Source organism: Dama dama, chromosome Y (genome assembly GCF_033118175.1).
Source record: "Dama dama isolate Ldn47 chromosome Y, ASM3311817v1, whole genome shotgun sequence".
Lineage (NCBI taxonomy): Eukaryota > Metazoa > Chordata > Mammalia > Artiodactyla > Cervidae > Dama > Dama dama.
In genome coordinates, this window is record NC_083715.1 from 12,531,997 (window position 1) to 12,550,982 (window position 18,986).

At 42.1% G+C, this 18,986-nt stretch overlaps 1 pseudogene; it reads left to right on the forward strand.

Moving 5' to 3' along the window:
• LOC133053591 (histone-lysine N-methyltransferase PRDM9-like) overlaps positions 1–18,986 on the forward strand; it is a 57,137-nt pseudogene that overhangs the window by 24,445 nt on the left and 13,706 nt on the right.

An 18,986-nucleotide genomic window follows, 5' to 3' on the forward strand; every position in this document is an offset into this window, starting at 1 on the left:
CTACACTGTTGGTGGGAATGTAAATTGGTACACCTATTAGATAGAACATTATGGAGGTTCTTTTAAAACTAAGCACAGAAGTACCCAGTGACCCAGAAATCCAATGCCTAAGAGTAGATTCAGAAAAAAAGTACAATTTTAAAGACACCTGCACTACAAAGATCATGGCAGCACTAGGTACGACAGCCACGACAAGGGAGGAACTTAATTGTACAAGGACAGACGAACTGACACAGAAAATGAGGTACATATACACAATGAAATATTGCTCAGACATAAAGAAGGATGAAATAATGCCATTTCCAGGTACAGGGAAGAAACTAGAGGTGATCAAACTAAGTGAAATAACTGAGAAAGGGAAAGACAGATAATAGAGAGTATCACTTCTGTGGAATCTAAAAATGGATACAAATGAGCGTCATTACAAAATGCAAACAGATTCACAGACTCAGAAACTTACCCTTAACAAAATGGAAAGGTGGCAGGTGGTGGGGGGAATAATTAGCTGGTCAGATCAATATTTACATGTCAAAACTGGTGCGGTTTTTGTTGTTTAGTTGCTCAGTCATGTCCGACTCTTTGCAACCCCATGGACTGTAGCCTGCCAGGACAAAGGATATCCATGGGATTCTCCAGGCAAGAATACTGGAATGGTTTGCCATTTCCATCGTCAGGGAATCTTCCCAACCCAGGGATCGAGCCCAGGTCTCCTGAAAGTCTCCTGCATTGCAGGTGGATTCTTTTACCACCAAGTGAGCTGGGAAGCCATAAAACAGGTGCTGAAGGGCTCTAAATAGTCACAAGTTTGACAGGGCTTTAAATGACATCTGCCCTCAAGAAATGTCCTGGGGTATTTCATCAGAAAAGAATTCCAAACAGGGCCAAGTTTCAAGAGGCAAGTTTCAAGAGATAAATTGAACTCACAAAGTATAAAATAATAAAGCACATGGATAGATAGTCCACCCCAATAATTATTAAATCACTGCCAATCAAAACTGCAATAAGGTATCACCTCACGCTGGTCACGGAGGCCATCATAAAAATGATCTACAAAGAAAAAAGATAAATAAATAAAATAAAACATCTGCAAAGAATATAAGGAAAATTAAATCCTCCTACAATCTTTTTGGGAATGTAAATGGTGAAGGCACTATGGAAAACAGCGTGGAGCTTCCAAGAAATACAAGACATAGAGGTATCCTATGACCCTGCAATCCCACTCCTGGGCCTAGGTCCAGATAATGTGAAGTGAAAGTCACTCAGTCGTGTTCAACACTTTGCAACACTATGGACTATACAGTCCATGGAATTCTCTAGGCTAGAACACTGGAGTGGGTAAACTTTCCCTTCTCCAGAGGATCTTCCCAACCCAGGGATCAAGTCCAGGTCTCCCGCATTGCACGCAGATTCTTTACCTGCTGAGCCACAAAGGAAGCCCGAGAATACTGGAGTGGGTAGCCCATCCCTTCTCCAGCGGATCTTCCTGTCCCAGGAATTGAACTGGGGTCTCCTGCATTGCAGGCGGATTCTTTACCAACTGAGCTATCAGGGAAGCATGGTCCACTGAAAATCACCATTCAAAATGACACGTGCACCTTGATTTTCAGGGCAGCACTATTTCAATAGGCAAGACATGGAAGCCACCAAAAGGTCCAGTGGAAGAAAAGTGAAGACAAGGCGTACATCTACAACTGGAACACCACTCAACCATAAAACAGAGTGAAACAGGGATGCTGTCAGCAGCCTGGGTGTGCTAAGAAGTCATCACACCAGGTGAGGGAACTCAGACACAGAAGGACAAACATCATGAGATATCACTTAAGGGCGCAGTCTATAAATTCATAACAATGACTAATGTACAAAACAGACTTCACAGCCTGCGAAAATCAAATTATGAGTATCAAAAGAAAGAAAGAAAGAATGGATAAAGGGTTTAGGATCAATATACACACTAAGATCTAACAAATAGATAAGCAAATAGGACCTAGTGAACAGAAGAAGGAACTCTACTAGAGAGACTGTAATAATCTATATGAGGAAAAAATGGAAAAACAATAGATTCCCTTCTATGTAAAATCAAATTAAGTTACTGTACAGGTAAAACTAATAAAACAATGGAAATCAGCCTGACTCCAATAGAAAATAAAAATTAAATTACAGAAGATTCATCTAGGGGTCCCCAGACAGTGGCGACCCTACAGATTAGGTCTGTGATACACTATGAGATTAATATGACACCGCCAAAGGATTTCACCCAGCAGAACAAAGAGCAGCAACCCATTCAAAGGTGCCAGGCCTCATGTGAATGTCCCAAGATAAAGAGAAGAAAGACCACAGGTTAATCAGGGCAACACCCTCAATTCAGATGTTGGGGATCTCCAAGGGGCAAGACACACAGAGGTGAAGAGCAGACACGGGGTCTCTGGGCACAGGATCCAGACCTGTGTGGATGGGGTGAGACCCACACAGTCCCCAAACCCTGCCTCTTGGGCCGCATGACTCTTGGTTAGGACAGCAGGTCCCTGATGGCTGGGCCCCAAAGGCAGAAACGAGTGGGTTCCTGGAACCCCCTGGGTTCCTGGAAGCTTCTCTCATCCCAGAGAAGTCGCCCTCTCCTACCTTTTGGTTCTGCCTGATACTAACTGTTTTCACAGCTGTCACGATAATGCTGAACACACTGCCTTGGTTCCAGCAGGCTCCGTTCTTTATTTTCCCACTGAGGTGTTGAGAAAACACACCAGGCGTGGGGCTAGAAGAACAGGGTCTGGTCTGGTGTCTGCTGAGCAGGGATGGCTGATGGGAAGGCGATCACATAGCAACCTCACCTGCTGCCCGTTGGTTTTTTTTTGCCTGATCCTTGTACCCTGGAATCAATGAGCCAGGTGATCCTGCCTCGCTACTCAAACTGAATATGCTAGAAAACTGGAATAATTACGAAGTAGCTCACCCGAGGAGTCTCCATGAGCCTCAGGGCAGGTGACCCTGCCAGGAGGAAAGACCAAGAGCCCTACTGCAGCACTGACCCTGGGAGGGCCATGGAACCCCTCTCAGAGCAGGGCACATTACCCAGAGAGGCCCACCTCAGCTCCAGACCCCAGACCTCTGAGCACTGACATTCTGACACAGGCACGGAGTCTCCACATCCTCGTGCACACAGAACATGGTCAGGTGTCAATATTCTCATTGCAGAAATCAAGATGTCCTGTCTAAACATAATCATGCAGACAGGATTGAAAAGTCAAAGTATTCATCCTTCAGACATGTCTGACTGTTTGTGACCACATGGATTGTAGCCCTCCAGCCTCCTCTGTCCATGCAATTCTGAAGGCAAGAATACTGGATTCAGTTGCCTTTCCCTTCTCCAGGGGATCTTCCCAATCCAGAGATGAACCCAGTTCTCCTGCACTGCATGCATATTCTTTACTATCTAAGCCACCAAGGAAGCCCCTAGACAAGACAGAGAGGTCTAAATCTACCATGCAGACAGAAGTTGGTCAGGTTTAAAGTAACATAAAGTTGCTCTCCTGGAGGCACAAGTCTCTCATCATTGGACAGGGGCATCACCCTCAGGTGGGAACTGGCAAGTAACTTTCTTAAAGAAAAAATCATCACTGGGCCCCACATGTCACCCACATCAGGAAACTGAGAGAATCTTTGTCATTAAACACTTTAACAGGCAAAACAAAACTGTTACCAGTATCTTTGGCCATGTGGTGGTCAGGATCCAGGGAAGATCCAGGGATTTCTTAGAGTTGAGTCCATTGTCTTGTAAAGACAGACAGAAAGTTCCCTGATTCCTTCTTCCATGCTTCCAGCAGGAGGCAGCCACACTGGAAGCCTTCTAGAAAAGGATATTCTTGATCAGAATAAGAATTGTTGAAATGGAAAGCATACTAGTTAGTATTTGCCAATCTAAAATATTCTTAAAAACTTGGCGCCCAGATCTTTGTGGTTCCCACTGGTTCCTTTGTGTTCAGAGTGTCAGGAGAGAAACGATCTGTTGTTTCAAATTGGTTTCTTCTAATTCTGTTTTTTTGCTATTATATTAATGAAAGGTCACACTTGAAAAATACCTAAGAAAATTCTTGGAAGAAAAAATTGAGTCAAGGAGCCCATAAGCTGTATGAACTCTGCCTTCTAACAATTTCAATTTCAAAGACTGAGGGCAGGAGGAGAAGGGGATGACAGAGGACGAAATGCTTGGAGAGCATCACCGACATAATGAACATGAGTTTGAGCAAACTCTGGTAGATGGTGAGGGATGGGAAGCCAGCATGCTGCAGTCTATGGGGTTGCAGAGAGTTGGACACGACTGAGCAACTGAACCACATCAAGCTTCAATTTTCTGCCTGGAGAAACCTGATAAAATAGGCACCCTGATTTTGTCACTTCTCTGTTTAAACTCTGCTAAAATGAAATTGATATTCATATCAACATGTAAGAGTTTCTGAGTTTTGAGATGTCACACCAAGGTAAGAGGTGCTGGTGAGAATAGAACGCTGCTGGTGGGCAAAACGTTCTTCAAACAAAGCTCTGTTTCAAACTGGATTGAAATACAACACTACATGGGTACATGAAGTATGAACCAAGAGCCTAAATATAGCAGGCAATATGTAAAAACAAATTTGGTATCCCATATGTGAGAGTAAAAGCTACTGGTTTTTGCAGTAGTCATGTATGGATGTGAGAGTAGGACCACAAAGAAGTCAGAGCACTGAAGAACGAATGCTTTTGAACTGTGGTGCTAGAGAAGACTTTTGAGAGTCCCTGGGTCTGCGAGGAGAGCAAACCAGCAACCCTAAAGGAACTCAGTCCTCAACATTCATAGGAAGGACTGACGATGAAACCAAAGCTCCAATCCTTTGGCCCCCTGATGTGAAGAGCTGACCCACTGGAAAACACCCTGATGCTGGGAAAGGTTGAAGGCAAACGGAAAAGGGGATGGCAGAGGAAGAGATGGTTGGATGGCATCACTGATTCAATGGACAGCAGTTTGAACAATCTCCAGGAGTTGGTGATGGGCAGGGATTCCTGGTGTGCTGCAGCCCATGTGGTCACAAAGAGTCAGACACAACTTAGCCACTGAGCAGCAACTACAACAACATGAGAGTGAATGTTTCTTGTCAGACCTGCAGCTGGTAGGCACACATTGGTTTAGAACACTCCCCAACACAGATTGTCTCTAAGCTGATGAAGTGTGTCACAAGTGCATGAACCAAAAGGTAATGGATTCAGTCCAGGATGGAAGAGAATGAACAGTCTGTGAAACTTACAGAGTCTGTAATCCACTCAAGATTTCAAATAATAAAACATTCACCTGAAATTTAAAGCCTCTTGTAAAGTTGCATCCTATCTACGAAAACATTCCATAGATTTCTTTTCATAATCATTTTTCACAGTGATAACACTTTAACTCTTCAGTTGCTGATATTATTACCAAGATAAACTTGTCCTCATGGGTGTGGGAGATGAAGTGGATGCATTGTGATTGATCTCTGGTCAAGTGACTCTCGCAATTTCTAATTATGTTCTATATCCACAATATTTATTTTTACATCCATCGAAGCCTACTTCTCAGATCTTTATGTGCACCAAACAATAGATACCTGGTGAGTTCAGATTATATTAAACACACTTTCCATAACTTTTACAATGTCCATTGAATCAGAACAAGGTGAAGCAGGGAGAAGTGTTGAAATTTTAAATGATCTCTAAGGACCCTAAAAAAAAAAAAAAAAAACATTAGACAGAAATCCTAACCATTACTGGTCTATACAAAAGAATCCCAATGTGTCTTTTTCATGAAATTGCAACAGTTGACTAACTAGAGTTGCAACAAGTTGGAGTTATGCTTGATTTGAGTTGAAACAGTTTGGATGTGGGCATATGAGGTTATATAGGTAATACATACTTAAGGAGGTAACAAGTATGAATCCAAAAATTTATAAGGTATAGTTTGTAAACGAAGATGAAACATTTAACTTGTTTTCACTATCTCACCCTTCCAGAATTTGCCTTCATCTACTGATCCCCTGCGGACTTGTTGGTTTAGTGCCATCACATTAAAACTAGTCACATGCATCTTGCTTAGCTGTGTTCTCTTTGTTTGAAATTGTTCATGTTTCTCTCTCCTAGTATGCTCTTATAAATGCTACTGTCTGTATCACTTATTTTGTCTATAAGGTGGTCTCCTTCATTGTCCACTGTGTAACCATCCTCTGTGTATACAGATATTTACATGTCTATGTATATAGATGCCTGTGTCTATATGTATCTATAATAGATATTTATATCTGTATATACAAAGTCATGTCTATATGTACATAAGTATTTATATGTCTATGTATATAAATATCTATGCCTCTATGAACCTAGGTATTTATATATCTATGTACCTAGAATGTATGTTTCTTTTTTTGTCCATTTATTTTTATTACTTGGAGGCTAATTACTTTATAATATAGTAATGGTTTTTGTCATATATTGACATGAATCAGCCATGGATTTACATCTTTTCCCTATCCTGATTCCCGCTCCCACCTCCCTCCCTCCTCACCCAATTGCTCTGGGTCTTCCCAGTGCACCAGGCCCGAGCACTTGTCTCATGCATCCAGCCTGGGCTACTGATCTCTTTCACCCTAGATAATATACATGTTTCGATGCTATTCTCTTGAAATATCCCACCCTCGCCTTCTCCCACAGAGTCCAAATGTCTGTTCTGTACATCTGTGTCTGTTTTTCTGTTTTGCATATAGGGTTATCGTTACCATCTTTCTAAATTCCATATATATGTGTTAGTATACTATATTGGTCTTTGTCTTTCTGGCTTACTTCACTCTGTATGATGGGCTCCAGTTTCATCCATCTCATTAGAACTGATTCAAATGAATTGTTTTTAATGGCTGAGTAATATTCCATGGTGTATATGTACCACAGCTTCCTTATCCATTCGTCTGCTGATGGGCATCTACATTGCTTCCATGTCCTGGCTATTATAAACAGTTCTGTGATGAACAATGGGGTGTATGTGTCACTTTCAGATCTGGTTTCCACAGTGTATATGCCCAGAAGTGGGATTCCTGGGTCATATGGCAGTTCTAATTCCAGTTTCTTAAGAAATCTCCACACTGTTCTCCATAGCGGCTATACTAGTTTGCTTTCCCACCAACAGTGTAAGAGGGTTCCATTTCCAAGGGGATTTTAAAAAACAGCCACTGAGGTTCCCAAATTTCATGTGCATCACCATCAACTGAAAATCTTGCTTAGAAAACATGAATTGCAGGGCCCCAATTCAAAATTTTCTGATTAATTGGGTTTGGGTGGGGCCCATGGTTTACAACAAATTGAATTCTTTTTTTTTTTTTTTTTTCATTTATTTTTATTAGTGGAGGCTATAACTTTACAATATTGTAATGGTTTTTGTCATACATTGACATGAATCAGCCATGGATTTACATGTATTCCCCATCCCGATCCCCCCTCCCGCCTCCCACTCTACCCGATCCCTCTGGGTCTTCCCAGTGCAGCAGGCCCGAGCACTTGTCTCATGCATCCAACCTGGTCTGGTGATCTGTTTCACCCTAGATTATATACATGTTTCGATGCTGTTCTCTCAAAACATCCCACCCTCGCCTTCTCCCACAGAGTCCAAAAGTCTGTTCTGTACATCTGTGTCTCTTTTTCTGTTTTGCATAGTTAGTTATGTCTATAGGTATATATATATATTTATATGTTTAAGTATATAGATATTTATGTCTCTATGAACCTAGGTATTTATATATCTATGTATCTAGAATGTATATTTCTATGCACATAAACATTTGTATGTCTACATACCTAGACATTTATATCTCTAACTGGACATTTACATATCTATGTACCTAGATATTTACATTTATGTACACTTATGTATATACAAATAGATGTCTTGCCAGTATAACAGGGCCTGTAGAAAAGGGAACGCTCCTACAAAAAGACCTGACTCTGCAACTGAACAGCAACCAAAAAGAAAATACATTCGTTTCGCCTGCCACCAACAATACATGGTATATCAATGTTACTACAATATGAAATAAAGGTTACTTTAAAAAAAATAATGCTTAGGGGGACTTCCCTGCAGTTCAGTGGTGAAGGTTCTGTGCTTCAAATGCAGGGGCCAATGGTTCGACACTTGGTCGGGGAACTAAAAATCCCACATGCCACATGGCACCGCCAGTAAATGAAAAAAAATATTAAAATAAAAAAATAATTATGTTCAGAAAGAGCACACAAGCTTTTGGGTGTTTCTCAGCTACATTCCATATTGAATTACAGTGTTGAGTTAAAACTTGAAAGTTTTGACTTTCAACGTAGTCACAACTGGGCATGAAAAAGTCCTGACGCCTTGTGGCCATTCCCTGCAATAGCGACCTTAAAACTTATGCTTATGAGAACATTTCACGCAAAGATGGGCTCAGCAAAGGACATAAATGGTATGGACCTAACAGAAGCAGAAGATATTAAGAAGGGGTGCCAAGAAAACACAGAAGAACTGTACAAAAAAGATCTTCATCAACCAGATAATCACAATGGTATGATCACTCATCTAGAGCCAGACATCCTGGAATGTGAAGTCAAGTGAGCCTTAGGAGACATCACTACAAACAAAGGTAGTAGAGGAGATGGAATTCCAGTTGAGCTATTTCATATCCTAAAAGATGATGCTGTGAAAGTGCTGCACTCAATCTGTCAGCAAATTTGGAAAACTCAGCAGTGGCCACAGGACTGGAAAAGGTCAGGTTTCATTCCAATCCCGAAGAAAGGCAATGTCAAAGAATGCTCAAACTACTGCATGATTGCACTCATCTCATACACTAGCAAAATGATGCTCAAAATTCTCCAAGCCAGGCTTGAACAATACGTGAGCTGTGAACGTGAAGATCTTCAAGCTGGTTTTAGAAAAGGCAGAGAAACCAGAGATCAAATTGCCAACATCCACTGGATCATTGAAAAAGCAAGAGAGTTCCAGAAAAAAATATATTACTGCTTCATAGTCTATGTCAAAGGCTTTGACTGTGTGGTTCACAATAAACTGTGGAAAATTCCCAAAAAATGGGAATACCAGACCACCTGACCTGTCTCTTGAGAAATCTGTATGCAGGTCAAGAAGCAACAGTCAGAACCAGACATGGAATAACAGACTGGTTCCAAATTGGGAAAGGAGCATATCAAGGCTATATATTGTCACCCTGCTTATTTAACTTCTATGCAGAGTACATCATGAGAAATACTGGGCTGGATGAAGCACAAGCTAAATTCAAGATTGCCGGGAGAAATATCAGCAATGCAGATGGCACAACCCTTATTGCAGAAAGTGAAGAAGAACTAAAGAGCCTCTTGAAGAAGGTGGAAGAAGAGAATGAAAATGTTGACTTAAAGCTCAAGATTCTTAAAACTAAGATCATGGCATCTGGTCCCATCACTTCATGGCAAATAGATGGGGAAACAGTGGCTGACTTTATTTCGGGGGGCTCCAAAATCACTGCAGATCATGACTGCAGCCATGAAATTAAAAGACACTTACTCCTTGGAAGAAAAGTTATTACCAACCTAGACAGTATATTAAAAAGCAGAGATGTTACTTCGCTAACAAAGGTATGTCTCGTCTAGGCTATGGTTTTTCCAGTGGTCATGTATGGATGGCATAGTTGGACTATAAAGAAAACTGAGTGCTGAAGAATGGATGCTTTTGAACTGTGGTGTTGGAGAAGACTCGAGAGTCCCTTGGACTGCAAGGGGATCCAACCAGTCCATTCTAAACGAGATCAGACCTGAGTGTTCATTGGAAAGACTGATGTTGAAGCTGAAACTCCAATGCTTTGGCCACATGATGTGAAGTGCTTACTCATTTCAAAGTACCCTGATGCTGACAAAGATTGAGGCCAGGAGGAGAAAGGGACAACAGAGGATGAGATGGTTGGATGGCATCACCGACTCAATGGACATGAGTTTCGGTAAACTCCGGGAGTTACCGATAGACAGGTAGGCCTGGCGTGCTACAGTCCATGGGGCTGCAAAGAGTCAGACACGACTGAGTGACTGAATTGAACTGATAAGGGGAAAGAATATGAAGAAGAATAGATATATATATCTATATCAGGAATAGCTATCTATATGTATACCAGACCAGCTGGAATGTAAGGGATGCTGATGGTGACTGGTTCTGACTCTCAAGACTTCAATCGACTGAAGCTTGGAGTCTCCCACAGCCCAAGACCCTTAATGAAGATGCCTGTAAGTTAAAGTGTTAGTCACTCACTCATGTCTGACTCTTTGCAACCCCATGGATCATCAGCCTCCTCTCTCCATGGGATTCTCTAGGCAAGAATCCTGGAGTGGACTGCCCCGCCCTCCTCTTGGGATCTTCCACACTTAGGGGTTGAACCTGGGTCTTCTGCTATGCAGAGACTGTTGACCATCTGAGTCACCACAGAAGCCAGAACATGCCTGTACTCATAGATTAAAGCTTACCTAACTTTGTGGTTTACAGAGACACTGCCTTGGAAAGCACCATGGTGTTCTCCATAGTTCTGCAAGTAATACACTTTTCCTTCCCATGAGCTTTGGCTGGGTTGCACCTTCTGGCTCTACACCCACCAAGAGGTAAACTCGCTTTTCTGGTAACATTTCTCCATCCAGACTCCCAACCACCACTTGACACTAATTCTACAGTCAGTCGCTTTGCTTCCAATACATGGAAATCACATTAATTTTCTGTGAGCAAAGCTACCTAAGGGCCAGAAACAGTGTCCCCATTTTACCTTGTGAAGCCAGTAGGTGGCAGGCAAACTCAGCTCAGTGGATCCACAGTCCTCCAGACTGATGCCTTGGCTTACAGAAAACACTTGCAAGGCTTTGAGGTTTTATTTATACCTCATTTCTGAAGGCTTTTCATACCCACATTAAATATACAGATGGCTCATCAGTGCCACTTCTACTTTCAGGTTAAAAACCCTCCAAGTTTTTTCTAACATCCTTATTCCACGCGTTGTGTTTATATCTTCGACCACACGGTGTTTATCTTGTGTCTCATCAGAATGCAGTTAATTACACCGTTTCCCTTGAATAATGCAGTACTCACCACAAAGAGTTCTTGACAAAACTGGATTTGATAAGGTAGGGCACAGGTGGGCCTAGGATAAACTCCGGGAGCACGGTTACAGTCTGGTGGAGCCGATATACGAGTTGAGGGCACTGGAAAGAAACATTCAGCCTGAGGACCACCCGCCCACTTGAGGATCCAGGCCTACGAGGCCAGGCATGAAAACAAAGAAACCAGCCAAACTGCGCCTGCGCACTGGAGGATTGACAGACACGCCCACAGAGCGGCCAATCCCCGAGCGGTGGGGCGGGGCCTCCATCACGCTCTGCACACCTCCAGGCGCCTATTGGCCAGACTGTCTCAGTCACATCGCCGATTGGTCACTTGTGCCTGACAGGGTACAGGCAGGCTGCTGGCCCTTCACTCCACCTCAGCGCGGCAGGACTGGACTTCGCTTAACCTCTAGCTCTCCTGGGGACAGGGTGGGCAATGCGGCAGGACAGCTGGGAGGCTGACAGGAAAGCGCCCTGTGCAGCCCTCATAAACCGTTAGCCTAATGGCTTCAAATTCCAGGGTGGGAGGTCCGAAATCCTGTCAACTTTGAGTAACCTGAGTCCTATTCTGAAGGGGGCTTGCGTCTCGTCAGCTTAGGGATTACAAGTCCCTTCACCAACAGAAACACCAAACCCCTTAGTGCTGCGACCCTCAAATACCTAGATTAACCCCAGTTCCCCTCAGCCTGAGGCACCCTAAAAATACCACCCGCAGAGATACCAAATTTCCTCAACCTCACAGACCCTGAATCCCTCCACCTGCGAGCTCTTGAAACTTCCTCCTCAAGACCCTAACTGTCCTGCCTGTCAGAGACTTAAAGTCCCTTAATAAGAAACCCCCGATTTCCTCAGCCTCACAGATCCCAAGGTTTATCACCCTGCACATTCTACATTAGCCAGAAGATCCCCAGTCGCCTCTGTCTGAGGACCCCAGTTACTTCAGCCCTTGGGACCCAGATCTCCTCAAGCCGAGTGACTTCTCCCTTAGACGTAGAACCTACGTTATGCCCAGATTTTTCTGAATGTCCAGGAGGAGATCCTCAAAATCCTTACTGGAGAAACATTCCCTCTGCTGCACTGGAACAGAGCCCTGATTTCAGCCTGACCCCAGTCCAGTGATTAGGGGTTTCCGGGTCTCCTCAAGAATCCCTCCATCACCCACAGACACTTCCCTCCCAGTGCCTTCCCTCAGAAGGCCTGAATTGTAGGGGAACCAAAGAAACCAAATCTAGTTCACATTACGCTGATCTGTCATATCTAGTCAGGATCCGTGCATCCCACCAGTACCCTCACCCTGACTTTCCCCTCACCTTCCTGCCCTGGACACTCCAAGGCAGACAGACCAGGCACTGGACACTGGTCTGGGCTCTCTCAGCACCTTCTTCTTCCACAGGCACCTTGGCCTTGAGCACTCCAATGGCCTTGAGGACGAACAGGTCTCCAGAGGAGAGCACTGAGGGAGATGCCGGGAGAACAGAGTGGACGCCCACGGTGAGAGGTGGAGGCGGGAAAGCTGGGCTCTAAGCCAGCTCTATAGGAAAGACATGGTGCTGGTCCCTGAAGCACCACAGACTGCTTGCCTGGGCAGCTGAGTGAACTTCCCTGTGACTGTACACAGAATGGGAATGCCTGGTCCTGTCTGAGATGGTGGTGGTGGAGTGGGACAAAACAGGACACTAGCTTCATCAACTGCTCTGTGTCCAGGGAGAGTTAGGAAAATGCTCAGTGTTTGTTCAGGTAAGCAGGACACAGTCGGGAAGGAAAGTCTTCATCCCTGTCTCACTCAGACCATCCAGTAGCTTCAGGCTACTCCCTGCACAAAAGGTGGAGGAGAAGCCTCAGCGCTAAGGTCTGACTTAGATTAGTAAATCACTGACGAAATCTATTATGTTCCTTAGGACAAAGATGCTTTCAAAGACATCTCCGTATACTTCTCCAAGGAAGAATGGGAAGAGATGGGAGAATGGGAAAAAATCCGATATAGGAATGTGAAAAGAAACTACGAAGCGCTGATTGCTATAGGTACCAGGAAGTGCTGGGTGCCTGAGCCTGGGAAACATGAAACAGGTCTTCACCCTCAGTGTTCACTTGGCCCGCTCTTAGGTGGCTTCATCTGCTCACAGGTCCCTTTTGTGTGGAGACTAAACTGGAGGAAATGTTTACAGTTCTGTACCACCGGGAGGTTGACCCTCTTGCATTATTCTAGATTCCCCCAGCCCATCCCACTTATTCCCTGACTTTGTGATACTTTCCATTGATTCTGTGCTTTGTTTCTCCTTCTTAGAACAAATATTTTGCTTCTTTCCAGGTTTCAGAGCCACTCGACCGGATTTCATGCATCACCGCAGGCAGGTCATCAAACCTCAGGTAGATGACACTGAAGATTCTGATGAAGAATGGACACCAAGGCAGGAAGGTGAGAGGCCAGGAGGATGTGGCAGTGTCTTCCTGAAACCAGCCTGGGCTTAGGTCTCAACTTCATCTCAGCCATTAGCAAGGAAAACATAATTTTCAGCATTCTGAAGTGGTTGTGGCCAAATATTTACATAAGCCTGAATGAAGATGAATGTATAAGTTTTCCCTTGTAATTCTCAAAAGTTTTATGGTTAAAATGTATGATTCTTTTTAAAAAAGAATTATTTTTGCTAAGCATTCTTAGGGAAAGGCAGTTAAAGAAACCTTAGAAATAAATTCACCAAACAGATTTAATACTAATCTCATTGGTTATTGGATCAAATCTCTTCAAAAAGGAAATAATTAACATATTATGTCAAGATACATTATTTATGTATGTATATAAAACAAAACCCATGATCTTCTTACCCTAAGGTTAAACTAATTCTATATTTTGATTCTGGGAAAGAATGGGAGAGAACTGTTTATTCTCCATGATCTTTCCCACATTTCACTGACCAGAGATGGCATCAGGTAAATAAAATGAAGTACACTTATTGTAAAATAGAAGTGAGCACTCACTTCCTCTTCAGCTGCTCAAAGAGTTTAGAAGAGTTAATCTGCCTAGACTGGAGAAAACAATTTAGATAGTTCTATGATTCTCCATCTGTGGATTTCTGTTCTCCCAGATTTTTAAAAATTATTCATTTAGTTTTGGCTGCACTGGGTCTTTGCTGCTGTCCATGGGTTTCTCTGGTTGCAGTAAGTGTCTTCTCATTGCAGAGCATATACAGGCTCTGTAGTTTGTGACACACAGGCTTAGTTGCCCCGCAGAAAGTGGAATCTTCCTGGACCAGCCATCAAACCTGTGTCCTCTTCATGGGCAGGCAGATTCTCATCCACTGTGCACCAGGGAAGTCCCTCTGTTCCCTGAGGCTATTAAAACTAGGGAATTGGACATGAAAACCAAACATTTGGTTGTCTGCAAAGGTGTTGACATAAGGAGAGATTCTTTACAGGGAATACATACGCCTCGGTTCACCATACACCTGCACGTCTTTATTTACCTTTTTAACAATTTCTGAGTGTATGACACACTGTTGCTAACTATGTGCACGTTAGTGTTAGTGGCCATAGTGTTAATTGCTCAGTCATGTCTGACTCTGCGTACCCATAGACTGTAGCCCACCCGGCCTCTCTCTCCATGGGATTCTCTAGGCAAGAATCCTGGAGTGGGTTGCCATCTCCTCCTCCAGGTGATCTTCCCAACCCAGGGATTGGGCTTGCATCTGTTGCATCTCCTGCATTGCAGGTGGATTTTTTACCGCTGAGCCACCGGGGATATATCCACATTGCTGTATAACAAATCTGTAGAAATGTTACATCTTGCGTGACTGAAGCCCTAACCCACTGAGTGACAATTCTCCAATCCTTCCTCCTCACAGCCCTTGGCAACCACGGTTATATTTTCTGTTTCCATGGATTTGATTAATTTAGATACCTCCTAGACGTGGAATTGGGCAATATTTGTCTTTTTTGATTGGTTCATTTCACTTAGTATAATATCATCAAGGCCCATCCATGACGGAGCATATGACAGAATTCTTTTCTAAGGCCTCAAAACATTCCGTTGTGTGCATGTGGATGTAATAGCTATAAAATATATCTAATATATAATCTTTATCTTTTATCCAGAAATGAACATTTAGATTGCTTACACATCGTGCCCATTGGGAATAATGCGGCAGTGACTATACATGTGCCCACTATTTAGTCAATATCTTGCTTTCAATTCGTTATGGAAACACACTCTTGAGTGAGATTGCTAGATCATACAGCAGTTCTAATTTTCTGTCGAAACTCCATACTATTTCCTAGAAAGCTTGCAACATTTTACATTGCCAACTGTAGTGTATAAGGGTTCCAATTTATCCATATCCTTACCAAACTTGCTATTGTCTTCTTATACATATTACCCATCACAGAAGGTTTCAGTTTGTATTTCCCTATTGATTAGTAATATTGAGCGTCTTTTCATATGTTTGTTGGCCATTTGTGTATTTTCTCTGGACGAAGGTCTATTCAATTCCTTCTCTCACAGTTAGTCAGCTCAGACTGCCATAACAAAACAGACTGCATTCCTTAAACCAGAGAAATTTGTTTTCTTACAGTGCTGGAACATGGAAATTTGATATCAAGGTGCCATCATGGTCAGTCAGTTTCTCTTCCTGGCTTATCGGTAACCTTCACACTGGTGTATGCTTATTAACCCCTTATCAGATGCACATTTTACAAATATGTTTTACCATCCTGGAGGTGGAATTTTCAACACTGTTCAGTGTCCTTTTGCTGCACAGAGATTTCAAGAATAATCTCATTTGTCTATTTGTACTTTGTTACTAATACTTGTGCACCTGGTACCATATCTAAGAAATCACTGCTGATTCAATGTCATGAAGCTTTACCCTTGTTTTCTTCTAAGAGTCTTATCAAGTCTTGCATTTAGGTCTTCAATCCATTGTGAATTAATTTTTCTTCAAGATGTGAGATGTTCATTATTTTGCATATGGTTATTTTGTTTCCCCAGCACCGTTCATTACAGGGATTAAACTTTCCCCATTATCTTGACACCATAGATGAAGATCATTAGACCATGTATCCAAGAGTTTATTTCTGGCTGTCTATTCTGTGCCATTGATTGTCATATCTGTCTTTATGCCAGCCAGTTTCCTCAGTGGCTCAGCAGGTGAAGAATCTGCCTTCAGTGCAGGAGACACAGGAGATACAGATTCAATCCATGGGTTAAGACGACCCCCTGGAGAAGGAAATTGCAACCCTGTCCAGTATTCTTGCCTGAGAAATCCCCTGGACAGAGGAGCCTGGTGGGCTACAGTCCAAAAGGTCACAAAAAGTCAAGAAGACTGAGTGACTAAGCACACATGTTTTGCCATATCTACACTCTTTTGGTTCCTGTACCTTTGTACTATGTTCTGAAATCAGAGGCCTCCAGCTTTGCTGTTCTTTCTAAGATTACTTTGCCTATTTGGGGTGCTCTGAGATTCCGTGTTAACTGTTGGATGGATTTTCTATATCTGAAAAAATTTCCATTCGGATTTTATTAGGAATTGCTTTGAATCTTTAAATTGCTTTGGGTAGTATGAACAGCTTAATAATATTAAGCCTCCAAATCCATAAACACGAGACACCTATCTATTTATTTATGTCAGATTCCTTTCTGCAATACTTTGTAGTTTTCAACATGTAAGTCTTTCATCTCCTTAAGTTTATTCCTAATTACTTCATTTTTTTCAATGCTATTACAAACAAGATTCTTTGTCCAGTGTCTAAGATTCCACACTCCCAGTGCAGAGAACTTGGGTTCAGTCCCTAGTCAGGGAACTAGATCCCACATGCCACAACAAAGCCCTGGCACAAACAAATAAATAAATATATATATATATATATATATTTTTTAATTTAGCTCTTGACTGTAGCTTTAAAAAAATAAAAAATAAATAGGATTGTTTTCTTATTTCCTTTGTGGAATGATCATTCTTCATGCATGGAAAGATATTTGAATGTTGATTTTGTACCATGCAACTTTCTGTGCAGGATTTTTGTGTGTGTGGATTTAAAGATTTTTCTGCACATAAAACCATGCCCCTGTGAGTAGACATAATTTTACTTCTTTCTTTCCAAACGGAAGACTTTTGTTTCCATTTCTAACCTAAAACCCTGGCTAGGACTTCTATATATTATGGTGAACAGAAATGTTGATAACAGGCATCCTTGCCTTTTTTTCTTGATCTTTTTCACTGATGACTATGATGTTAGAGGTAGATTTTCAATATATGACATTTATTATATTGCAGTCACTTCCTCCTATTTCTACATTGTTGAGTACTATTGTCATGAACGATTAGTAAATTTATTAGATACTCTACGGAACATCAGATGAGGCACAGATGAAGTTTCTTTTTTTTTTTTTTTTAATTTTAAGAAAATTATGTAATGCTCCCAGTAGAAGCACAGAAGTTGATGATACAGAAATCATCTTCCATTCCTTCTTTGGTAATCATTGTCTTTGTAACTCTCTGGCTTAGAATTATGTATCCTTAGTTAGAATACCCAGAGTTTGGAAACATTTCCCAACCAGAACACTGATTCTCATCATTTTTTACGTAAACCTTGCTCAATGGCCTTCAGAATGGAGCACAGTAAACACCAGAAGGTGAGTATTTCCCAAATCCTGTTGCCAAAATATCCTCCTCATCGATCCAGTCACAGGTGAGAATAGGAGGAAACACAGAGATACTGGAGACGGCTGCCTTCCTATCCTGGATCTTTAGCACACTGTCTGATATCATCACCACCTTTACAGTTAGTAAGAACAAAAGCAGTAGTAGGCGGTTCTGTTGTTACATTATTTTCATAATATTTCAGACTTTAAGCATTATAGTAAGTTTAACTTACTTAAACCTTAAATCAACCCTACAGTACCTATAAGTAGGTATAGCTATCACCATTATAGATTCAAGAAATGAGGTAAAAAACGTTTGATTATATGCCTGAGATCACAGTATCACTGGTAGTGCAATCTAAACCAATGCACGTTCTCTAAACTGCTTACAAACTGATTAAAACTTCCATAGTTCTATGAAGCTTATTCATATATCTTTATATCATTCATCTGAGAGATGTTTTCAACCTCAGTTTTTTTGTGCTGTGCTAGGGAGGGATATGCTAAGACATCTGACTAAGGGAAGCTTAAGGACATGCTGGGCAGTTAGTAGAGTGGACAGTCCAAGATGAAGAAGGAGACAGGATCCCTACCTCAGAGCCTCACACTCCAATAAGAGGAAGCAACTCACAACCCTGAGAAGCCCCAGGTTTATGAGTGAAAAGCAACAAATAAGAAAATAACAGAAGGACGTCACATAGATTACGCACTTTTGAGTAGAAACGCATCATCTGGGCATCATTTCAAATGCTCATTCTTGCAGGAGCGAGGAACAGCTCCTCCTCTGAGCTCTAATAGGCAACTCTCCTGTTTGGAATCATTTGTTTAGCCTGCCCCTGTGTTGTGAGCTTTGGGAGGCTAGCCCGCACCCATTCATTCTCAGAAGTCCAGGCCCACCTCAAAGCCCCTGAGGGCCACCTGAATGTTTTGTGAATGAGTGACTCCACATTTAAGCATTCATCTAGGAGTAGAAAGGTCAAAGGATGCTGAAGATAGTATCTGTGAGGTAGACTTCAAATATAGATGCAGTTTAGGGTATAAATTGATACCAGGGATGTTCGCTCATGTTCTAACTGTATTAAATAGCTCACACAACAATTTGGAGAAGGTTATTAAATTTCATGTCCACTATAATATGAAGAATTAGCCTGTATACCAATTAATGGATCAGGAAACTGAGGAGAACCAGCTAGTCATACAGCCTTGTTCAAGGAGAACT